Source organism: Oncorhynchus kisutch, linkage group LG30 (genome assembly GCF_002021735.2).
Source record: "Oncorhynchus kisutch isolate 150728-3 linkage group LG30, Okis_V2, whole genome shotgun sequence".
NCBI classification, from domain to species: Eukaryota; Metazoa; Chordata; class Actinopteri; order Salmoniformes; family Salmonidae; genus Oncorhynchus; species Oncorhynchus kisutch.
Genome location: NC_034203.2, coordinates 31,016,730 through 31,026,724, shown reverse-complemented (window position 1 = coordinate 31,026,724; position 9,995 = coordinate 31,016,730).

The window sequence follows — 9,995 nt, the reverse complement described above, 5'->3', positions numbered from 1 at the left end:
GTTATGAGTATTTGACTACCTCACACTGCACCATGACTTTGCACATTTCCTTCCTCATTCCAGTAACCTGCGGTTAAAAACTTGTATGAGTAAGGATGAGTAAGGACTAAAACACAGTAGTAAATAAATTATGCACCCCACCCTTGTCTTCTCTTATCATCTTTTCTCATTTCTATTCTTCACAACATGCAAAACTTATGTTAAAACTTATGTTAAGCTTACATACCATAAGTGACAGTTATTGCATAACATATTGTGGTCAATAATGGCTGATCTCTCGTGAGGGTATCTCAGAGGGAGTTATGCATTAAAAAAAAATCCATATCACACATGTACAAGCACCCCCTATTTGATCTTTTGATATCTAAATTCTTATAACCCTACAATTAAAAACTTGATCTTGTCATCTTCAAAGATACTGTATGTTTCTCAGTGATTCTCAGGGAGAGCAGCAGAAGCCCACATCAGCCCCCTCCTACGAGCCCCTATCCTAATCCAAGTGAACAGTCATGCTGGGGTCAATATGTTCAGGGGTAGAAAACTCCAGTCCTCTGGGGCCTGATTGGTGTCACACTTTTTCTCCATCCCTAGCAAACACAGCTGATTTCATCAAATTGCATTCTAAACTGAAGATCATGATTAGTTGATTATTGGAGTCAGGTGTGTTAGCAGGGGCTGAGGCAAAACTGTGACACCAGTCAGGGCCCCGAGGACTGTAGGTGCCCACCCTGCGTCACACAGTCAGGAAGCTCCCATCATGTGACCAGTGGTGGAAAAACTACTCAATTGTCATACTTGAGTAAAAGTAAAGATACCTTATTAGAAAATGACTCACGTAAAAGTGAAAATCACTCAGTAAAATACTACTTGAGTATAAATCTAAAAGTATCTGGTTTCAGATGTACTTACGTTTTGTGGTGGTAAAAGTACTCAATTGTCATACTTGAATAAAAATAAATGCTATAAATCAAATTCTTCATATTAAGCAAACCAGATGGCATGATTTTCTTGTTATTTTCATTACGAACAGCCAGGACATAATTTACAAACACAGTACTGGTGTTGAGTCCGTCAGATCAGAAGCAGTGGGGATGACAACACATTGTATTGATAAGTGTGTAAATTGGACCATATTGTTGTCCTGCCTGAGTATTCAAAATGTAATGAGTACTTTTGGGTGTCAGGGAAAATGTATGGGAGTAAAAAGTCCAATGGGCTGCTATAGTCTGAGAGGGAGAATGAGAAGATGAGAAGGTGGACCGGAGGTCATTTTTGATAGCTTACTACTACTGACTACTATTGACTTTAATAAAAATAATATGTTTCTTGCCCATGATAAAGCTATTTTCAGTGTCATTGACCTCACAATAAGCCAGATTCAAGTAAATTGCATTGTGGTGCTGAAACTTGAAGTGGCACAATCAATCGGAAATATACAGCTCATAGTGCTGAAAGTAGGCAACTGTCTTCATCTTAATTGAAATGTATATTAACAACAAGAGGGCTTTGTGTTGGAGCCCATTTCTTCCTATTTAAGAAGTAAGAGGTAGGCCTGCCTGTTTGACGTATTCATTATCTCCAGCACCAAACCATGGCGCGTTTCTATGACCTGTGGTTAAAAAGACAAGATAAAAGGTCCTAAAAATGCTTCTCTGGAACATCCCAGGGTAGGATTAAAACTAAGAAAAACAGTTATTTTCTAAACCTGCAATGTGTTTCTACCTAGAGGGAGAGTATTTTCTTGCTCCTCATGTCACTGCATATCTCATAATATTTGAAATGTAGAAATGCGTCGTTTTCACATATGTAGACACTGGTTTGGTGCTGGACCTCCACATTTGGCTTCTTCACCTTCACCTTCACTTCTTCGTCTGTGGGGGGGGGGGGGGTGAAGGGGAGTGCTGAGAAATATTTCTGTCTGTAATAAAGCCTTTCGTGTGGAAAAACTCATTCTGATTGGCTGGGCGTGGATCCCCAATGGGTGGGCCTGGCTGCCAACTGGGTGGGCCTATGCCCTTCCAGGCCCACCCATGGCTGCACCCCTGCCCAGTCATGTGAAATCCATAGATTAGGGCCTAATTCATTTATTTCAATTGACTGATTTCCTGAACTGTAACTCTGTAAAATCTTTGAAATTGTTGTGTTTATATTGTTGTTCAGTATAAGAAGAGTAGCCAGCAGTTAAAGTGTACATTTTTCTGCGTCGGTACTCCGTCTGAGGTGGAAAGGTAGGCCTAACTTTTGAAAGTACTATGCTTAGCTTCATAATGACCTCTAAGATTTAATTATTTACAAACAGGGACATTTTCATTGCAAACAAGACTCACTGATTTGGCATTGCAGAAATATGATAAGATGAATGCATAGGCCTATCTCTCAGACTCTGTCCTTCTTAGCCTGTAATGGTGTGTGGTATTAAAAAAGATTCTGCTAAGGTCTGCAGTCATGTAAATTGATGTAGAATTGCATGACGATTACATCCATGTAAACCTTATTATAAATAATGTACACTCCCCTTCTTACACCACTGCATGTGACCTAACACGGACGCCCCTATAATCTACACACACACACACACACACACACACGCACGCACGCACGCACGCACGCACGCACGCACGCACGCACACACACACACACACACACACACACACACACACACACACACACACACACACACGCACACACACACACACACACACACACATATGATCCACATTATACAGCAGAGGGTGTCCAATTACTACCCAACTTTATTACCTCACGTTGAAATGACACTTTATGACATTCACTTTATTCCCTCATCTTCAACCTCGGATTGTTTAGTCTATTGACCTTCTTCTACTACTACTAGTACTACTAGTGTATGGGGTCACACTAACAATGCCATAGATGGGGTGGTGGAAGACCATTGACCACCTTAGCATACTTACTCTGAGAATTCCAGTAAGGATCTGTTAGAATAGCCTGGTATTACCAGACTGATTACAGAATGTAAGCTCCAAATAATTCTGTATGGTTTTACGAGGTTACTGTTGTTAGAATAGAATGGACTAGACTAGAAGATAACTTTATATGCTCTGGAGAGGGAATTTACCTTGCACATGGAATATATATGTTAGATCTGTGTTGGCATTTAGGGTTGTGTTAAATCGTAATAACATTCTGTACTTAACCACAGAAGGATTTTTCTCAGTTTTACTTCCTCTTCACCCCCTCTACTAGTGTTATGTTGCCTATGTTGGCTTAGTAGTAAAAGATCTCGAAGGAACACACCTAGGTGCATAGTCCGTTACAATATCAAATACCTTAATGGTGGCAGCACCTTGTAATGGAGACATTTTAAGATTAATAAAGTTCATATTCGGTTAAGAGTCATTTTCTGTGTTCTATTTGAGACACTGATTTATGTACAGGTTAGATTAGAGAGTTTAACAGTCACTTGTACAGGGTTGCAGATGTAATTACATGGTACAGTGAAATTCTTTAGCGCTGAGCACCAACAAAGCAGGACAAAGTGAAATAAAACAATACAAATATAATGCAAATGTAAATAATCATATATAGTGTACATATTAACAACTGTGGGGTGGGACAGGGTAAATGTCAGTTGAGGGGGGGGTGGGGCTGTGTGTAAATGTACATTTGGGGAGAAGAAGGGAGGACAGGGGAAGCAGATTGCTGTCGAGTGGTGGCTATTCAGTATTTTTATTTTTTTTTTAACCATTATTTAACTAGGCAATTTAGTTAATTAAGAAAAATATATTATTTACAATGACTGCCCTATGGGACTCCCAATCACAGCCAGATTCAGCCTGGATTCAAACCAGGGACTGTAATGACGCTCTTTCAGTGAGATGCAGTGCCTTAGACCGCTGCGCCACTCGGGAGCCCAATGGGTATGATGGGTTGATGGACACTAGACTTGATGCTAGACTTGATACTGAATGTTCATGATTGTTAAGGACTATCTGTTGATAGTGATTGACGCCAGACTGGAGGTACAAGGACCAAGGACACTGATTGATATTGTATTCTGTGACACTGTGATTCTGTAGCAGCTGATCTTGTGACTTCCTACAAACCTCTCATTGGGTGTTTACAGAACATTGGTGCTGTCCCACTGGGCAGACATCAACTCAACTTTCATTGAAATGACGCTGAACAACGTTGATTCAACCAGTATGTGCCCAGTGGGGTGAGATTTGAATATAAGGACCTGCTTAGAGAAGGCGAGTTAGTCATTTTCTCTGCTTCTGTGCTGGAGGTGTCTCCCTGTTGCAACTTGTAATTTACTTTATTGAAGGGGGCAGTATTCGGAAGTTCGGATAACCGATGTGCCCAAAGTAAACTGCCTGTTACTCAGGCCCAGAAGCTAGGATATGCATGTAATTGGTAACACTCTGAAGTTTCTGAAACTGTTAAAATAATGTATATGAGTATAACAGTACTGATTTTTTGGGGGGGTCACAGGCCATTTCAATGCTTGTCTGTGGGATATTCAAAGGAATTCCTCCAAGATTGCAGTTCCTATGGCTTCCACTAGATGTCAACAGTCTTTAGAAAGCGTTTCAGGCTTGTGTTTTGAAAAATGAGCAAGTAGTTGTAGTTTTTCAAGGTGTCTCTCATTAGGACTCTAGTCATGTGGCGCTCATGGATGAGGGTGCGCACTTCGTTATTTATCTCCGGTATTGAACATACTACATTCAGTGTTAAATGTTATTGTTTATTTACATATTAGGGTACCTGAGGATTGATTACAAACATTGTTTGACTTGTTTGGACGAAGTTTACCGGTAACTTTTGGGATTCCTTTGTCTGCATGTTGAACGAGTGGAACGATGGATTACTGAATCAAACGCGCCAACTAAACTTACTTTTTTGGGATATAAAAAGGACTTTATCGAACAAAACAACCATTTGTTGTGTAGCTGGGACCCTTGGGATTGCAAACAGAGGAAGATCTTCAAAGTTAAGTGATTTATCTTGTCGCTATTTCTGATTTTTGTGACACCTCTGTTGGTTTGAAAAATGTTTTTAATGCTGGTGTAAGCGGGGAGCTGTCAGATAATCGCATTGTATGCTTTCGCCATAAAGACTCATTTTTGTCCAGCTATTACACAACTACACTAAGAAATCATATGTCTCCACAGTGGTCATGTAGCCTGATCCCAGATATATTTGTGATGTCAGCTCCTAAGGCCAATGGGACCAGGCTAGCAATTTTCTGCCCTCAGATGAAAAGATGCTACAGAGATTATTGTGTGCAATCTGAAGGGCCCAGTGCCTCCCCTCCTCTCTCCTTCACCTCACCCTTCTGCTGCTGTCACTGGGATGATGTCTTTACATGCCGTTGCCATGGACACCACATGAAGGGCCAGATAGGAGGGGACCAACACAATAAACTCTTATTAAATTAAACCTGCAGGCAGCAATCGGTGGGCTACAGATCAAAAAGAGGCCTGTTCAGCTTTCAAAAACACATTAATACAGACATAAATAGTACCTACCTAAATCAGCATCATCAAAACACTAATTACATAGTATTTGACAGTTTGAAGCGCACTAGACCTTAATCTGTTCTCTATTCTCATATACCGACTGCCAATGCAAATGTGTTCCTTCTGCTGTTGCTAGGGACCTATAGAGATAAAATGTTATATTATGGGAGTAACTTATATACTGCCATGTACATGTAAACAGGATATTACACACTATGTCATCCAGACTTATATAATTGAGCCCATCAGCTGACTATTTTCCTCACAACAACAAGAGCCTCGTGGTGCTCAACAGCCCCTCTTGTGAATGAAGACAGGTCGGGATGATTAAGTTTCACCATAGTAGATCAAAATGGTCAGCTTTCTAAGACCTGTTTTACTTGAGTGCAATAGATTTTAGTTTATTAATTCGACCATTTAAAAAAAACTAGCACACATAAAACATGAAAAAGCCATACATGCACATGAGTAAAATCATTGAGGATAACACACAAAGTCTGGGACTTATTGTTACGTCCGTCGTTAGATGAATGAGACCAAAGCGCAGCATGGAAAGTGTTCATGATTTTTAATAAAACAACAAATTACAAAACCGAAAATAAAGTTCTGCAGGGCTAGACAGCAACTATGCAAAAACAAGATTCCACAATCTAAGGTGGGAAAAAGGGCTGCCTAAGTATGATCCCCAATCAGAGACAACGATAAACAGCTGCCTCTGATTGGGAACAAAGAACAAAGAAATAGAAACATAGATTTGCCCACCCAAGTCACACCCTGACCTAACCAAATAGAGAATAAACAAGGCTGTCTATGGTCAGGGTGTGACAGTACCCCCCCCCCCCCCCTTCCGTGCCATGGATCATCACTGGAGGCTTCGGGCCATGGATCATCACTGTAGGCTTCGGGCCATGGATCATCACTGGAGGCTCCGGGCCATGGATCATCACTGGAGGCTCCGGGCCATGGATCATCACTGGACGCTCCGGGCCATGGATCATCACTGGAGGCTCCGGGCCATGGATCATCACTGGAGGCTTTGGGCCATGGATCATCACTGTAGGCTCCGGGCCATGGATCATCACTGTAGGCTCCGGGCCATGGATCATCACTGGAGGCTCCGGGCCATGGATCATCACTGGAGGCTCCTTGCCATGGATCGCCACTGGAGGCTCCGGGCCATGGATCATCACTGGAGGCTTCGTGCCATGGATCATCACTGGAGCTGGCACAGGGCTTACCGGGCTGGGGAGATGCACTGGAGGTGTATAGAGCTGGCACAGGGCTTACCAGGCTGGGGAGACGCACTGGAGGCCTGGTGCATGGAGCTGGCACAGGGCTCACCAGGCTGGGCAGACGCACAGGAGACCGGGTGCGTGGAGCTGGCCCAGGATATACTGGGCCGTGGAGACGCACCGGAGGTCTGGAGTGCAGAGCTGGCACAACCTGCCCTGGCTGGATGCTCACAGGACGCACTGGGCTGTGAAGGCGCACCGGAAACACAGTGCGCAGAGCCGGCGCAGGATATCCTGGGCTGAAGAGACACACCGGAGACCAGGAGCACTGAGCCGGCACAATCCGTCCTGGCTGAATGACCACTCTAGCACGGCAAATGCGGGGAGCTGGCACAGAGCGCACCGGGCTGTGGATGCGTACCGGAGACACAGTATGTGTAACCGCAAAGCATGGTGCCTGAAGGTTCACATGCTCCTCAAAGTGACTGTCTTGTTCCAGACTCCAACCCCTCCAAACTCTTTCGTCCCTCTCCACTGCCAACCACTCCTCGCTCAAACGGTCCAAGAATTCTTCCTCGGTCTCGGACTCACCCATCAGCTCCGACGCCCACATCATCTGCCCCCCCAAAAAAACTAATTGGGGGCTGCCTCTCGGGTTTCCTTCGTGTCCTCTCGTCCTGACCACGCTGCTTGGTCCGTTTGTGGTGGGATCTTCTGTTACGTCCGTTGTTAGATGAATGAGACCAAAGCGCAGCATGGAAAGTGTTCATGATTTTTAATACTGCACTCCGACAAAACAACAAAATACAAAACTGAACGTAAAGTTCTGCAGGGCTAGACAGCAACTATGCAAAAAACAAGATCCCACAATCTAAGGTGGGAAAAAGGACTGCCTAAGTATGATCCCCAATTAGAGACAATGATAAACAGCTGCCTCTGATTGGGAACCACACTAGGCCAACAAAAAAATAGAAACATAGATTTGCCCAACCAAGTCACACCCTGACCTAACCAAATAGAGAATAAACAAGGCTCTCTAAGGTCAGGGTGTGACACTTATTTCCATTGTGGTCCTCTTGAGACAAGATGGCTAGACAAGATCGAACACAGTTAAACACAGTATGGCAGTGAAATAATAAAACAAAAATATAGAAGAAGAACATCTATCTCATCATTCCAGTTACATCATAGGGGTTATTCATATGGGTACAGAAGACATCAACCATATTTTTACTTTATTTTTAAAGCTGCCCAGAGAGGACGTTTATTTTATGGGATGAGGCAACTCATTCCATTCTGAGGCTCCAGTATACAAGAAAGTACCTTTCCCAGCATTACTCCTGAACCTGTATAAGCACACATCAGCAACACCTGATCTGGTGTTGTGATTGTGTGCATACCTAACACGAGGAAAGTAATCACTTAGATATCTGGGCGCAGGACCATAAATACTCCTGTAAACCAAACCTAGTCTAATCTGGGACACCCTAGCCTCAACAGGCAGCCAGTTAAGTTCCTGAAAGCAGCTCCTGCCTATGTCAGCCCTGACATCAGCTCTTGCCTAGCTCCTGCCACCTTCAATACTACCCTGATCAGCTTATTCTTGGCTATCTGGAGCTTCCCCTTTATTAGTTTAGATACACCCCCAAACCAGGAAGTACTAGCATAGTCAAAATGGCATTGAATGAGGGCAGTAGCTAGCACTTTCATGGAGTCCCTATCAATCAGCTTGGATTTTCTAGCCAAAAATGTTGTCCTGGCATTAACCTTCCCTAGCACTTTATTGGCCATGCTCACACCTCTCAAGCTTCCATCATGGATACATCCCAAGTAGCTAACAGAGGTTTTTGTAGTCAGCACCTCACCCCATTATTCCACATTGATTTCAGAGGACCTACTCAATTTAGGTCTGGAAATAATTGCCTCAGTTTTCCCAAAGTGCAGAGATAGCTTATTATCTCCAAGCCATTTGCTAATGTTAGGCAGCTCTGTGCTAAGTATGCTCTCCAACATAATTTTACTTTTGTGAGACACCAGAAGTGTAGAGTCATCCCTATAAAGAAAACGACTGCAAGAACAAGCATCTTTCATATCGTTAATATACAATAAAAACAGCAGAGGCCCAAACACGCTCCCCTGTGGAACGCCACAACTCATTGCTTTTGCCTGAGACATTGAACCATTAGCCTCTACTACTTGCTCCCTTCCTGATAAATAGGACTTTACCCATCCTAGAGGGATACTGCTTAACCCCAGTGCCTCCAGTTTGGAGATTAGGAGACAGTGGTTAACTGTATCAAAGGCCTTCTGTAGGTCAAGCAGTACCATTCCACAGAGATTTCCTTCATCTTTCCTGATGAAGTTAGTCAAGTAAAGTAGACATGAATCAGTGGAGTATGTTTTTCTAAAACCCGACTGAAAATCATACATTAGACCTTGTTTGTTAACATATTCATACATTTGCTCATGTACAACTCTCTCCAGGATCTTTGATGTTACACAGCGGATAGATACAGGCCTATAATTCCCAGGGTCAGACTTTATCCCCTTCTTATACAGAAGTATAACTTTAGCTTGTTTCATGTCCCTGGGAAAGGTACATTGTTCAAGAGAGAGATTAACGATATGTGTACTACAAGGGTCAATTTGATCAGCAGAATCTATAAGAAACCTTGCAGGAATATTATCCAGGTCTGTGGTTTTGGAGCATTTAAGCTCTGTCAGCATACTGACTATTTTGGCTGTTGCTACCTTTGCAAAATAAAAAGAGTTTGGCTGAACCCCTATCTCTACATAATACTTCTTGACTCCTTTGCTTCCATACACACCAGAACTGGTGGGCAGCTTGCTAACCAGCTTGCTGGCAACATAAGTAAAACAAATCGTTGAATTAATTGGCAACCTCTGCTTTTTCATATATCATCTCCCCCCCTGATGTTCAATCCAATACTGTTTAGTTTGTTTTTGGTAATACTACTACAGCCTAGTTTCTTAAATGATTTCCAAAGCTTTTTAGGGTCATTTTTGTTCTCAATTATTTTCTCAGCAAAGTAACCCCTCTTAGCTTCATCCATCCTGCTCTGTGCTTAATTTCTGTGACGTTTATATAGGACAAAATCAGGCGGCTCTTGAGAGTTCTTACATTTTTTAAATGCCTTATTCCTTTGCTTGGATAGATTCTAGAATCTCATGATTAAACCAAGGGCTAGAGCTCTGCTTTACCCTGACCCGTCTAATGGGAGCCATCACATTCACCACATCA